This window comes from Lonchura striata, chromosome 1 (genome assembly GCF_046129695.1).
Source record: "Lonchura striata isolate bLonStr1 chromosome 1, bLonStr1.mat, whole genome shotgun sequence".
Classification (NCBI taxonomy): Eukaryota; Metazoa; Chordata; class Aves; order Passeriformes; family Estrildidae; genus Lonchura; species Lonchura striata.
The window spans coordinates 52,711,976-52,726,632 of record NC_134603.1 but is presented as its reverse complement, the minus strand read 5'-3'; the positions used below and the strand labels follow the sequence as shown (position 1 = coordinate 52,726,632).

Here is a 14,657-nt window from a genome sequence, read left to right as displayed (position 1 = left end):
CTAAAAGCTCATGAACACAACATAATCAAGTTTGATCATCCATATGCTTTAAGTCAAGATTTGGAAGTCTGCAGGGCAATGTACACTTTAAGATCATGGGACCCATCTGCTATCCATATGAAAATCTGCCAAAATTAGCCAATTTTCCAAGCTTTTTTGTTTTGAAGTGGTGTCAAGAAAGAGAAGAATGTTGCACCTGCTTTGTACATACTTGCTTTCCCTAGGTGTAATGCTTCAACCCATGAGCAATTCTGTATTCCCAAAACTGCAGATGATTTGGGAACAGGAAAGTCTGGAAAAAACATATACTCCCCATGTCTTCTGTGCAAGGTTCAGATGTCATGGACTTTGAAATGGTATCATCAAAAGGCAGAACAGGGGCTGTTAAAAGAAAAAAAAAACCTGGGAATGCAGATTAGTATAAAAAGGTAGAGAAAACTTAGAACTGGTAACTATGGAGGACAGATTGGGTAGGAGTGATGTCCGCCAGAACTTGGGCAAAGAAAAAGACAGGCTATTTCTGGAAGGAGAGACTAATGGAAAAGTGAGTGGAACTGCATTTGATAAACTATGGACCTGAGACTGACAAGTACCTTGTTAAGCAGTGAACATCAGCTCAGCGACGTCCTGTGAGATGGCATTTTTTTTGTGGCAACCACAGACACCACAGTGCAGGAGGAGGTTAGAGAAGTGGAAACAGAAAGCATTTTGGTCACACTGACATGACTGTGCTATATATCAAGAATGTTTCTGGAAGCTCATGTCAAGATGATGCAAGATCTGGCATGTCTCATAAGTTTATTTTACTACAAATACAAGAATTAGTAAGACACAGAGTCTTCTAAACTTAGAGTACCTGTGTGACTTTTAATTCCCTCCATAACATTCTCCCTGATGAATCTGTTTTATGATGCAATGTCCAACTAAATGGCAATGTCTTATTTTTCCCAGCAGGATACCTTCCTTATGCTAAGCATAAAACTGACTTCCTCTGGGAATGAACAAGTGTTATGCTGTAAGGGATACTTGCTTTACGACTCTTGATTCCTCTCTTGCAAAGTTGTCATGACTGAGTTTATGAACTGCAAAAGTCATTAAAACGATTGAACATTTCTTCAAAACAAAACAGAACATGAAAAATACTCTCTCTTCTAATTTCATAGGATTTCAGTGTGAATTTCAGCAATTATTTTAAACCAAGCCTTCATCTCAACTTTTCGGGATGTGGGTGGGTTTTTTTTTTTTTTTTTTTTTTTTTTTTTTTTTTTTGTGGATTTTTTGTTTTGTTTTGGGGTTTTTTTGTGTCCCAGATGCTAGACTTGGCAGCCATGCCACTTATATATAGGTATCATGAGCTCAATACATAAAATGCAACATGTATTTCAAAGTGCTTACCAGAAAGCATGGAAAGTCTTAGGAGCCCTAAACTAGATAAATATAGTGCATCTCAAAAAACCCCAAATAACCCATACCACAATTTAACAAACAGTTGATCATTAGAGTCTATGAGATTCAGTTTCCAGGTGCTTATGCTACTAAAATCTCCTCTCAGTTAGCTGCTATGCACATCAGTTTATTGGTATTTGTGAAATCCACATAAATGGTGTGGACAAGTGTTCCAAGAAGCCTCAGAACTACCAATCGCTCTCCAAAGCACTGTTAAAATGGTTCCTAGCACCATATCCCAGCCTTCTGTCATGCAGACCTTTCCTCACTGTGTAAGTAGGATTAATGTACATGTTCATCACCTTCCACCTGGGAAATCTGTACAAATTGTGGTGTGCGAAGTCATACAGGAGCTTATCCTAACCAAATCCCTGGCTCCTGCCAAAGATCCCCCACAAAAGACACCCGAGGATCAGACTGACAGAACTACAGCAATATAGGGAGCTTGTAAGGAGCTTCTTATTTAAAGGGCAGCCAAGAGAGGATTCAGCAAGCTGCTTATGCCAATGCATAAAAGCAAGTGTTCTTGCAGACATCAACCAGGAACACACAAAGAACAGTCCTCATGTGTTTTAAGTGAGCACAAGCTCTGTGCTCACAATATTAATGGTTATGAGTGGCCTAGCACTTTCCTTTAAAAAGAAAGTGAGAAAATGTCATTAGCTTCAATTTATGAATGGGAAAATGAGTTAGAAAGAGTTTTATCACTGCCCTGAGTATTCACACCAGCATACTGGCACTCTTCTGTTAGAGATGTGCTGCCTCTCAAGGGAGTTGTTTCTCATGCTTATGTTCACTTGACTTTTCAGATGAGAACAATTGTATTTATTTCTGTTCATAAAAGTTAAGTTTTTCATGCAAAAACTGTTAAAGAAAGACTTCAAGGATGTTAAGTTGTTAACTGACATGTGAGTTATGACAGCCTATTTAAACTTCTTCCAAAGCAGTCTTTGGGAATTGTTAAAACACATTTCCAACATTTGACAAAAATAGCTTTCAGACCAGTGATATTTGCTAAAATACGTGCAGATCTACTGCGTTAATGTTATGAAACAAAGAATCCAAACACAAGAATTCTTTGCTATCTTAGACACAAAAATATGACATTCCCAGTCCACAGCAAAAATCCAATAGTCTGTCTTGCAAACACTATCTGCAATTTAATTGATGGAACTACCAATTGGTCACATTAGGTCAGATCCTAGGATCTGACAATTTTATTTCCTCTTGTCTCTTCACTTACTTTCCTGCAGAGATTTCCACAGCTCAGTAAAGCAAACGCATGCCATGCTTTGTGAATTCTAAACACTTAATGAAACATTACACAAGCATTCAGAATGACAAGTTAAGTAACCCTAACTTAAAGCAGACCTTGAGCTAGAGCACACCAAAAAATACATTTGGCTTTTACAACAGCATGATTTATCACTTGAAAAACAAGATTTAAAAATTGGGTGCTTTGCTAGGTCAGAAGTTAATTTTCAGTGATACTAACATGCATTGCTCTTGCACTCATTTCCATTTGCCTTCTTCCTTCCTCACGTAAGTTCACATGTTACTAAAGAAGCTCTGAACCCTGAGACCTACAAATAAGTTCTCTAAAGTGGGGACTAATTTGCAGTTGCATAAACATATCTGCACTGCTTTTCTTACTGGGTTTCAAATAATAAAGACAAACATACCTCAGTACATGGAAATAGCCCTGATGTTCAAAAATGGTTAGCAGAAGGACACTTAAGAAAATAAAACATGAGTCTGATTTTTCTCTGATTTTTAGTAAAAGAGAAGATACATTAGGAATGAAGACAAGACCTACATTTTATAGGAAATCTGGTAAAAATTGGTGGTGTGTTTGGATGGTTTGCAATACCTGCAGAGGATGGGTTAATGCAACCACTGGCTAACCCTTGCACTGAGCCTTTACAGTGCTCTTCACAGAAGCCAAGTCATAACAGTGACATAAATATATTGTTTATTAGGTAACATTCTAATATACTTGGCCATCAGCTCTCAGTGTACCACTGTCAAGGTTCAGTGTGCCCTGTAAAACAACAACCAATCCTCTCTAAAAACTGTTTTTCTTGTTAGAAAGTGGCTATACAAAAAAACTTGGACTAAAAATTTAAAGATCTAGTATTTTTTAATCCAGAGTTATTTTCCTTAAACATGTTTTAAGAGTAAAGAATGCTAGCATTCATTCCAAGTCACATTAATAAAAACATTAAAGTAGAACAGATTTACCTCACCCGGGATAAGTAATTGAGGATCACAAGGTCAGGAGTTCATGACTTAAATCCTCTTTTGTATGCAAAGACCAACATTTCATCATGTTTCCTTCTTAACTCCTTAGTATTCCGTTATGGAATTCACAGTCTACGATAGAAAGAACTTTGGCTCTCATGAAAATAAATCTGTCCCATTAAAAAATACACATTAACCCCAGCTATTAACTTGGAGGACTATTAGCAACTTCCCCTTTGTAAAATATGACTATAAGGTTTGTAATTATTCAGTCTTTTTATAAATTATTGCTTTTCTAAGTGACATCCTGTAACATTATGAAGATGAACCTTTTTGAGTAGAAATGTGTACCAAAGATGATTTTATTTCCTATTGAAGAGGAGTATTAGCTGCAACTGATACCATATTTTTAAAACCCAACATAACCACAGCACCTGACATATCACATATTTATGCAGGGTCTGCAAACACACACCATTTCCCAAAAAAAACAAACCATAGCTTTAATAACATTAATTTTCATACTACTTCCATGAGACATTTTCAGCCACTTTCTCAAAATTTTATAAAGGACTGGTACCTGAGAAGAGTCCTTCATAAACAGAAAATGTACCATCATGCTGCTATCTGGACATGGCTCCTAGATTTATTTTCAAAACTCAAAGTCAGTAACAGTACCAATAATATCTTTCTCATGGAATTCATGGAAAGATACCACCCCAGTTTCACATACTGTGCAAATGCACAGCCATTCATGAAAAGTTACAATATTAATCTGTGGCAGAACTGAACATTCTCAGGTGGTCAGAAAGTACTTTTTCAGTGAAACATTAAATCTTAATCACAGACCAGTACTCCCAAATCACGGCACACATCACGTAGTGCAATGTAAGGCCGTTTTCAGCTGGTACATGGCTCACCACATGCCTTTCTTAAGGGGCAGTTTGGATGGCCAGCCATCCACAGAGTGGAGGGCCTCACAAAAAAACAGTTATGAAATCCTGATACAGATGGTCTACTGCCATTTTTGGATATTACCCCCACACCCCAGACACATGCATACAAGAGTTATTAATTATCAAAGCATGGGAATAACTTTATTGCTAACAGCCCATCTTGTGCTGTCCCAGGGAACTTGGGTAGAAGGCAGAGCAGCTAAGAAAAGCCATCTAAGTCATGAGTTTCATAGAGGGGTTCTCAGTAGTCCTTAGTCACTGCTGTTTGATGGACTGCCTTGGGTTTCCCATGACCTTTTAAAAATCCTCTTACTACTTACTCATACACATACACCATTCCCTCCAAGGCTGTTGCAATCCTTAAGCCTTCAGTTTTGCATCACTAGTACTGAGCTCCCAGGAACATAAAACAATTTCAGGGCCTTATTGCAGTATTTAAGCTATTATTGCAACAGATCTACTTCCTCTTCAGCTCCAAGACTGTCTTTAAGCTCCCTAAGAATCAATCATGCCACTTCTCTTGCAGCAGTGAATGCCAGAAGATCCTCAAGATAGAAAACCTGTTTCTGGAAATCCCTTTTTATAACCCTGAGGTGGGCTGTAGTAGTGGAGAGAGTGAAGTAAAATGGTATGGGAGTGTATTTAAAATAAGGGGGTGTACACACACACAAAAAAAAAAAAGAAAGAAAAAGGAAAAAAAAAGAACACCCTACAACTTTGATAAGACGCTGCTAAGATCTCAAGAAAGTACATTTGTCTGTTATTTAGGCTGGAATGGAAAACTGATCCACAGTCTGAATTCCCACAGTGCTGGTTAGAGCGCTACCCTTGTTGCTCAGCTGTGTATGACAGGAGGAAGAAGCTGGGTGACACCACCTGCATTCACTGGCATGGATTGTAATGAAGAAAAGCATGTAAACTGCACCCTTTTGCAGGTTCACAAACAGGCTTCAGCACATGCTATTCTCCCAAGGGGTCCTAAGTAGTCAGGATTTCATCTGACTAGTTGATTAAAGAGATTAGTTCGCTTAGTCATTACAATGAGTGTCACATTTATAGCGAACACAAGAAAAGGCTCAGGCTACAGTAGAAAAAAGACCTCACTTTACCAATACCAGTGAAAATTATTTTCTCTCAACTGCAATGAATGTAAGGGTTGCAAACGAGGATTTTTAAAATACCATTTTTAGGCAGAAGAGACTTCTCTGCTTACAGTTCACCTCCTTCTCATTATGTGAAGAAATAGGAACAAAGCACATAGCAATATCCTGTGAAAAAGGCAAGACTGTCTTTTTCTGGTTTTAATATTACCTATGTGGCTCTCATTTCACTCCTCTACTATCATTTTATTTACTGTGAATTTTATGTCTTTCCAAGACCAAAAAAAGAAGCACGCCCATAACCAAATGAAGAAGCAACTCCATCCTACAACCCCAGATGCTCCTTGGACATCTTCCTTTCTCCCACTTCCCCAAGTCCCAGCCACCCATGCTAAAAATGGATTTGGGGATACTGCTAGAGCTGCATGATGAAAAATCAGTAAGTGGGAACTATTTCGCTGCTGCTACCCCAGTGAAGCTGAAGACAGCTATAACAAATAATTGTAAAGGGGATTTTATATTTTAAATTGTATAATATCTACCTTATGAAGGCGTTTTTACTGGAGATTGACAAGTGTGGGAAGTGTGAATAGTGCAAATGTTCACAAATTATAAGGATCCAAAAAAAGTTGAAATGCATGTGTTATAATATTGGGGACAGGGGAAGAAAGTGGAGGTGTCATAAAAAAAGGGAAAAAAATGAAGGCATTTTGTGAATAATTTACCTAGAAAAATTAAAATGGTACCATTTCTTCATCGACTTTCACATTTTGCTGAACTGTACCTGCAGTGTTCTTCATGTATTTATTTGAATGTTCATTCTACAGATACCAAGTCTTTAAAAATACCTTTTTTGTAACAAGCACTAATAGCAACTTCATGATTACATAAGACAAATAGAGCACTCTCGTAACACGCACAGTTTATCTAGCAAATTTATCTGAGGTCTATAGCCACATAATCAAATTAAAGATTAATTCGCCTACCTCACTCTTACTATAGAAAGTACAAAATCATAGGAAATTCTAAACACAGAGCTATTATTAAAATGTATGACTCAACATTAATGAGAAATACAACCAGACTGACTGCTTTAGTACTGTCATAACTGAAAAACACAAAACCACAACATTTTTAGGAACACGGCATATAATCCCCTAAAAGGTAAAGGTTCTGTAAATTTTGATGGATTACTCAAATCATCCTGTGTAGCTAATTCTTACAGCCTCTTATGCTCTAATGCTCTAGTCTGCTCACATGACTACCAAAAAGGTTTACTAAATACAAATATTCAAAGACAGCCGAAGGAGTGCCAAGGAAGCTGTAGAGCTCAGTAAACCCTTGCTCTACTTCCAGCAAAGGGCAATGTGGATTTGTAAAAGGCACTCTTCCAAAAAACATTCAAAAGCAGAGTCTGGAGCTGAGAAGTTCTTCTGCAGGAAAACTGAAATAAAATTTAAAAAAACCCCAAGAAAACAAGATGATGTGTGCCGATTGTGAAAAACCCAACAGATTTATCATAGAAGAAGAGGGCTATAAAGGAAAGCAGAAGAGAGACAAGCAGACTCGTAGGTATGTTCATGGTTTTAAAAATATATTCTCCAGGATATTTTTTTCTTTGTAACAGACAATGCTGTGCCTTACAAAGACTCTTCAGTCAGGGGTTGGAATCCTCTTTCTTCTACAAGGAATATAGTCTCAAAAATCTGGACACAAGACAGACATTAAGAGTTGCAGTTTATAGATCCCACATTTTAACTCAGGGAGAATTGACCGATCCCTCCTGGAACCAAATGGATGACTGGAGTTCATGAGGGAATGATTAACAAAAGGAAGGGGAAAGGACATGAGCTCAGTGACTGTGACACAGATAACCTAAACCAGATTTCTTAATGTTAGTCAGTATTTTTTTGTCCTTCAAAAATGATGCAGCTAGACAGCCTTTTAAGGATTTCATTACATTTTAAAACAGAAATTAGTTTACTATATCAAATATACTTCCATATATATATCTTTTACAGACATAAAAACTGAATTTATCTGTACCATAGGCAAAAGAATACTCCAACTCTAAATCAAGACCACTCCTACCTAATAAAAATATTTTCAGTTCTTACACTAAAGTCCCGACTCATGCCTAAAAGAATCTTAAAGACACAGAAGACCATATGTTTATATAGAGATCTCAAAATAGACCCAAAGTCTTTGTTTACTTACTCCAACTCATCCTCTCCAAAGGAATAGCCTAAGAAAGTGATGGAGATCTTAATAGATGCTGTCAAATGGCTGTATATAAAAACATTTTCAACTTAGTGACAGACATGCTGCAGAAGGATGCAGCTTAGACCTTTATTACCCAAAGCTCTCAACAGCTGACAAAATTTCCTCAGCATGCAACACCATACAAGAGAGAATAATATGTTCAAAAACTTATTTTTGGGCACAGCAAGACCCCACAAAGTAAAAAGTGTCCACATTCACTTTATTGTACAGTAACAAAGTGGGGAATCATTGCATCTGCCCTTAACTATTTGGTAACACTCTGTAAGCCACGAAAGACATAACATTCTATGTCAATTAAAATGGATTTGCTTACTTAGCCTGGAAAGTGAATCATGCCAGACTCAACTGCCAATATTTTGTACAGAAATCTTTTTGACTCCACCCATAAGCAATATCAGTCTTTGAATGTTGCTAATACCACTGAAACATTGTGGTTTGAAAACCCCAAAGTTTTAAATGCAAAATACATAATAGATGAAGCAACCAGCCTGCTTCTTAAGCAATTACTCTTTGTGTAGTATATACCTACTGTACATGGGAATTGTTTTTTATCTGATCCATGTTACAAATACTGTGAATTGGTGCTGTTCAACAATTAGAGGTTGCATGTGTTGTGCAGTCTTAAAATAAAAGCATCACAGGGCAATAAAGTAATATTTTGATGCTAGCAAAAGAAAGTATGTAATTTCATACAGAAGGCTGAAGTGCTATGGCCCATCTAGAGAACCATACAGCCTCCAAAGACTATACAGACACAAGTACCTATAACTGACTGCAGCAAATATGTCTTATTTTCTGCACCTTTCAATAACACCGAACATTCATTAAAACCCCCACTATTCGATAAATGCACCAACTGCTGGCCTAGTTTTATTGCATCCACAAGTGCCCACCATTCCCCTTCCCCCCTCACAAGTACAAAGCAGCAGCCCCTTCTACAAAATAAGTAGCCCAGTGTATGTACCAAGGTGCTTCACAGAGAAATCAATTCTCCTAAAATTCATGTTACAGATTACTTTTTTGAACTCCTGCATCTTGTCATTTTCCCTCTGAATTTTCAGTCTAGGACACTGTGTGTCAGACTGTCCTTGGACAGGACATTTTCTATGACCATATCTCTTCTTGAATGCAGTCTTAGGTTGCCCTGCAGGGTTCTTCAAAGGTTTTTCAAAACTCTCAGCAAAAAACAAAGCAAACCAAACAATGTGCTCAAAGAAAAAAAAAAAAATCCCAGTATCAAATCATTCCCCCTTTTCTGATCATAGAGAAAAAAAAACCCAACCACACTTCTGCATTCCTTCAAAGGTGGTTCAGCTTCTGCAATACATTGGGTTGTAGAATAAAAGCAAGGCTCTGACCATAAAACACACAAATCCTTATGTACACAACAGTTTACCCACTTCCAACTACCCCAACTGGTCTAATGTAAGTTCTCTTGCTTTACACTGTGTAATTAACAGGATGAACAAAGGAAAAGAATATCCATCTCAGTCACCAAGAAAGAAAGAGTACTTTATTTGTACTCTGTTCTATAATCACACTGCACCAAATAGTGCTTTTTCAGCAGTGAAGGTCAGTAGACTATATTATATTTATATTTACATGAAAGGGCAATCCCATCATTAACACTTACAATACAAGTAGTGATTTGGGTAATGGAAGTTCATAAATCTACCACATTTAACAACATAAAGCAAGGCTATTGAGCTTCAAAAATTTTCTTGAATGAGACAGTGGCAAGAAGGCAAAATAAGTATTATGAAAAGGTAAGGTGATCTGCCAGTTGTTGAGTTACACTGTAGTTACAAGATCCAACACTGTGATCTTTTGGATAATTCCTGGTATAGCTCTTAAACTTGCATGACTGAAAATGAAAAGCTGCACACATGAGCTTGTCCTCTTCCGGATGCAGCCTAGGCTCATACATAAGTTCTCATTTTAGAAAGTATGCACCTTTTTTAATTGTGTTGGCCTTGATGCATGCTCCCTGTAAGACCAATATGAAAACAGAACATATAGTTCTTCTTTCTGGTAGTATTTTAATGCCCTTTATGGAATGAGAAGCAAAAAATCTTCTTGATTCTCATACAGTAACTATTTATTCTAGTCCTATAACTAGTTCTGCAGAGACTTCCACCTTGAGCTCTCAAATTTATTTGAAAAAAGACTTCAAATAACTAAAGATGCAAAGATAAAGAAGATGTCTATAGGCACAATGGTCTATCCCTTCAATTTGTATTTCTTTTAAAATTCATTATACCCTAAACAGCTCAGGAAGGTAGAGCCATTAAATTGGCCTTTTAGCCCACTTCTGAGATACTGAAAATGCCCTCACTTAAATATTTATTACCCATTTTCCAGTTCTTGAATCTTCTAACTGGAATACAGTGCATATTTTCATCCTTACTTGAGTAAGGAACACCTAAATTGTTCCTGAAATTAAACAATTTCAGGTCAGATACCAGAAGTAGTCATGCAAAAAGTACAGACTAGCTGTTTTCCATATAAACTGTTGTTTGTTTTCCTATCTTATTTTCTTCTTCTAGGTACTTTATGAATTTCAGTAATACTGGCATCAGTTCCGGAAGATTGATATATATGACAAGAGCTTCACAGAATGGACAGGAAACACTGAAGGCAGAACAAATACTTGATACTTTTGGTCAGGTGAAAAAAGATCTCAAGAAACTGATGTGTGATTCTGAGGTCAGGCAGATGACATGAAATGAACCCATCCTGTGCTGGCTTACAAACCAACACTTCTACCCTGAAATAACTGTTCACTCACATTATCAAGTCAGTCTACAGTAAAATATTTGCCTATGATGCTATTTTGGAAAAGGCTGTTTCAGATAGCAAAAGTTGGTTCTATCTACCTTCTTTAATTAGCACAGTGTAAAACCTGCAGTCAACTTTCCAGTGTATTAATGACTTTTCAGTTATTTGGTTACCAGTACCTCATTACTAACATTTGGTATTTCTTTCTTTGCCTTGTGTTGATAGGTTTCACTGGATGCCTGACACTGTCTCTCTGTTTCCAACAGGAATCCATCAGACAGACCTTGACTTTGTGTGCAAATTTATGAACGACTACAGCAAGGTAGTACCTTGGACAACAAGAGTGCTGGCACTAGGGCTGGGGTTAACAAAATTCCTCACCATTCAAAAACTGCAATAGTCTTTGGATAACATTTTGGACACCTGAAACTTCAACCCTGCCATGAAAGTTTTCTCAGCAGCTCACGATCTTCACAAATGCTGCCTTTAGCTGCTGGTGTGGGGATGGAGAGGAGAAGAAGAAATATATTTCTTCCAGCTAAATGTCTCTCAGAAGTTCATAAAAACTGACATGGCAGATGATGAAGTATTCACTCTGTTTTTGAGTTTTCTCACTGGAAACAAAAGCTGAAAGTGTAAGTACGAGCACGCTCATTTTAACTAATTAAATCGCAGGTCAGCAGCACTCGGCTGGCTCCCTTTCTCTTGGCGTCTGCTGCCACCGCGAGGATTAAAGACAAAATGCAAAGAATGCAGGAATTCCTCAAGAACCTGGTGAGAGCAACACTCAACTGCAAACCATTCTCCAGTCAGTCTCACTTCTGGGTATTTTATCCCATTGCAGCTTATCACTCTTAACTCCCTCTGAAAGCCATGAAAGGGTGAAAACAGGGAGAATTCAGGGACAAATCAAGCAGGGAGACTCTCCAAACTAGCTAAAATGTCCTAAACTGAGAGTCTACAGCTGAGAATCTGCACCAATCTCATTCCTCCTGCCATGTTTATACACAATTTATGCATCCAAGTTTTACTGAAAGAGAAGCCTCCTCCTAATCATCTTAGTGGTCCACACAACCATAAAAATTTTGGAAAATAGTCCAGTATTCCTAGTGACAGTAACACTGTTTCATTAACATCACCACTAAAATGTCACACATGCTATATTGATAAACAAATCTGTTCACAAATTTAAAACAACAACAAAGTCTCAAGCAGTCAATTAGTCATAAGTTTTCTCAAAATATAACAGGACAAGAACATTTTACATTTTTTAAATCAGAAGAAAAAAGCACTGATAATTTTTATAAAATTTTATAGATTATCAGAGCGGACAGACTTTTCTTAAATTCTTCAGCTGCATCTTTTGGTAGCAGAATAAGCCTGTATCAGAACATTTGTATTTATAGTGCTGGTAAATTGATATACACAAAACTGTAGTAGTCAAGGACATGTGATCCCCTGAGAAGACAAGAACTTGTAATGACAATATTCATATTACCAAGGCAAATTGCTGCTTTCCAACATCTTTAAGGAAACATGACATCCCCTTAAATATTTTTATTTAAACTTTCCTAATCCAGGTATCAGTTATAATATGCTATCCCTTCTGCATCAGAAAATTGAAAGGTTTCTCAGCTTTGCTTTTTCTCTCAAAACTCGACATCCCTTTTTGAGTTTGAATCAGCTCAAAATCAGTTCAAGGCAAAATAGTATTTAATGAAGACAATTTAGGGAGATTTCATGAAGTTAGGAACACCCACCCAAAGACCTCCAAGTTTATTATTTGCTCATTACGAATGAGTTTCAAATGACTGATGTTTGCAGTTAATGTGCACACCAGTGAATGTGCACATCACATTGCTCAAAAAGAAAGGGGATGAACCTATGGGAACACTTTATACTCAAGCTTTCCTCAAGCTTAACACACTGGTGTATCCAGAAGAATAAAGCCATGTGTCTTGAAAAGTGATGTGATTTTAGAATCACATCTACCACATCTTGGCTAAGATTTACTGCAACACAAAGTTTAACAGATGACAATCTCTCTATCTCTAAAGAATGGATAATACCTTCAGTGAATTCCATTGTATGAGGTTCAAATCAGGGTATCAGAAGGGCAACTCAGACATCAGTCACAGCAGAAGGGTCTATTTATTTAATAACTAAATTTGTGGATGGGTAAAGGTGATCTCCCCTACGTCTGATTCATTTGGCAACCCAAAAGCAGGAGGAAAACTCAAGAGATGAAAGGTGAACAGCTGGCAAAAGAAAAATCAGATGCACCTTGAATAAACATGAGTCTTGTCTAAGACAAAGTTGGTGAGACTTACTAGTTTACAAGAAACAGGGTGAGGCTGACCTAATAGAGTAACCCTGAGTAACACTGGATACTGCCACCACTCAAACCATTTACACTAAGTCAAGGATAGTCACCACTCAGTCCTTCTTTCCATAGGGCTTCAAGAACAGCAGTTGCAGAAAACATGAAGGGTACATGAACTGGTTTTAAAGCTCTCAATGTCTTCAGTATTTATCTTCAGCCAGAGAAGATTCTCCTTACAAGAGGTTCCAATAAAATGGCCAAGTTGGAGAAACTGTGAGACAGGAAGGAAATAATTGAATTGCATGTCTGTTATCTGCTACCCAAGAACCAACATGGAAATGTAAGCATTGCATCCAAAATGTGGCGTAAACTGGAGCAGGGTGTGGTGGGAGTGGGAAACTGAAGAAAAGTAAAGCACGAGTTTTAACAAACTTTGACAATTATCTTCAGAGCTGCTGTTGCCATGTCTACAGTTAACCAGTTAGCACTCTTTAACTACAAAGACTGAATGCAGCCTGTAGAACACCTCTCCACTAAGACTATTTACAGTGACCTTTGCAATTACTGTTTTGGTGGCAATGGGTTTATCTGCGACTTAAGGTGCAAGAAAGCCTTCCTCATATAATGTCACAAAATAGCTTAAGAAATATTTAAAGGAGTTAGCAGTCTTATGAGTATAACGTGAGTATTAACACAGTGAGACACCATCTAACATAAGGTCCTTGGCACTTGCCTTCACATCCCTGTGTCTATGAAAACTGCACCTGCCTTTTTGGGGCAATGCCACAGTGTTCCATCATCTGCATCTACTTTTAACATGGTGTGATGAGTGCCAATCTAGGGCACCTCACTCCATCAAAGTGCTCCTAAAGACCATATGGCTTTCCAAAAGGACCTATTTCCTACCATTAGTGGGGAGAACATCTTGCAGAAGTTTTAACTTACATCTGGCAGAAGAAGACTAAAAATATATGGGCTTGAAATATAAACAACCATAAACAAAATCTGACTTTTGCATATTCTCATTCATAGGCAAGACGTGGAAACTGATAAAGAACATCTACTAAGGCATGTGAAGTTTGCAACTCTTTACTAAAGAGCCAACAGGAATCTGAGAATTTACTTCAGTCTGCAATAAAAACAATGGCCACCATTATAAAAATGCTAGACCAACAGTTTCATCAGAATATGGTATTTCATGAGCTGATATTGAAATTAACCATCATGCACTCCCAAGTTTAAAAAAATTAAAATCCATGCTTCCATCATAATGAAATTACCACAAATTTTCTTTCCAAGTTTACTCCCAATTTTTCAAATTGCAAAACATTAACAGTCCTAATCATGCTGTAGGAAAAGCCATGGTAGTTTAGCTACAGAATCCTGCTTCATTCAGGGCAAAGCAAATGGTGAGAAAAGAGCAAAGAGAGGCGATACAATGGTACCTATAAACTGGGGAAACTAGTGTAAGAAGACATGTGGCTGAGCCAAGAGGCAGATACAGTTTTCTTTGAGAAACAAGAGCTGTAT

The 14,657-nt window shown here is 37.5% G+C and overlaps 1 protein-coding gene and 1 long non-coding RNA gene across 2 annotated transcripts in view; one reads left to right on the top strand and one right to left on the bottom strand.

The window, feature by feature from the left end:
• The window catches only part of LOC144246514 (uncharacterized), a 41,027-nt gene extending 34,951 nt beyond the window's left edge, over window positions 1-6,076 (top strand). The window contains exon 3 of the long non-coding RNA XR_013340218.1: window positions 6,021-6,076. This is a non-coding gene — a long non-coding RNA (uncharacterized LOC144246514). The remainder of the gene's footprint in view (window positions 1-6,020) is intronic.
• GNAL (G protein subunit alpha L) overlaps window positions 1-14,657 on the bottom strand; it is a 178,568-nt gene that overhangs the window by 148,135 nt on the left and 15,776 nt on the right. The window lies entirely within an intron of this gene.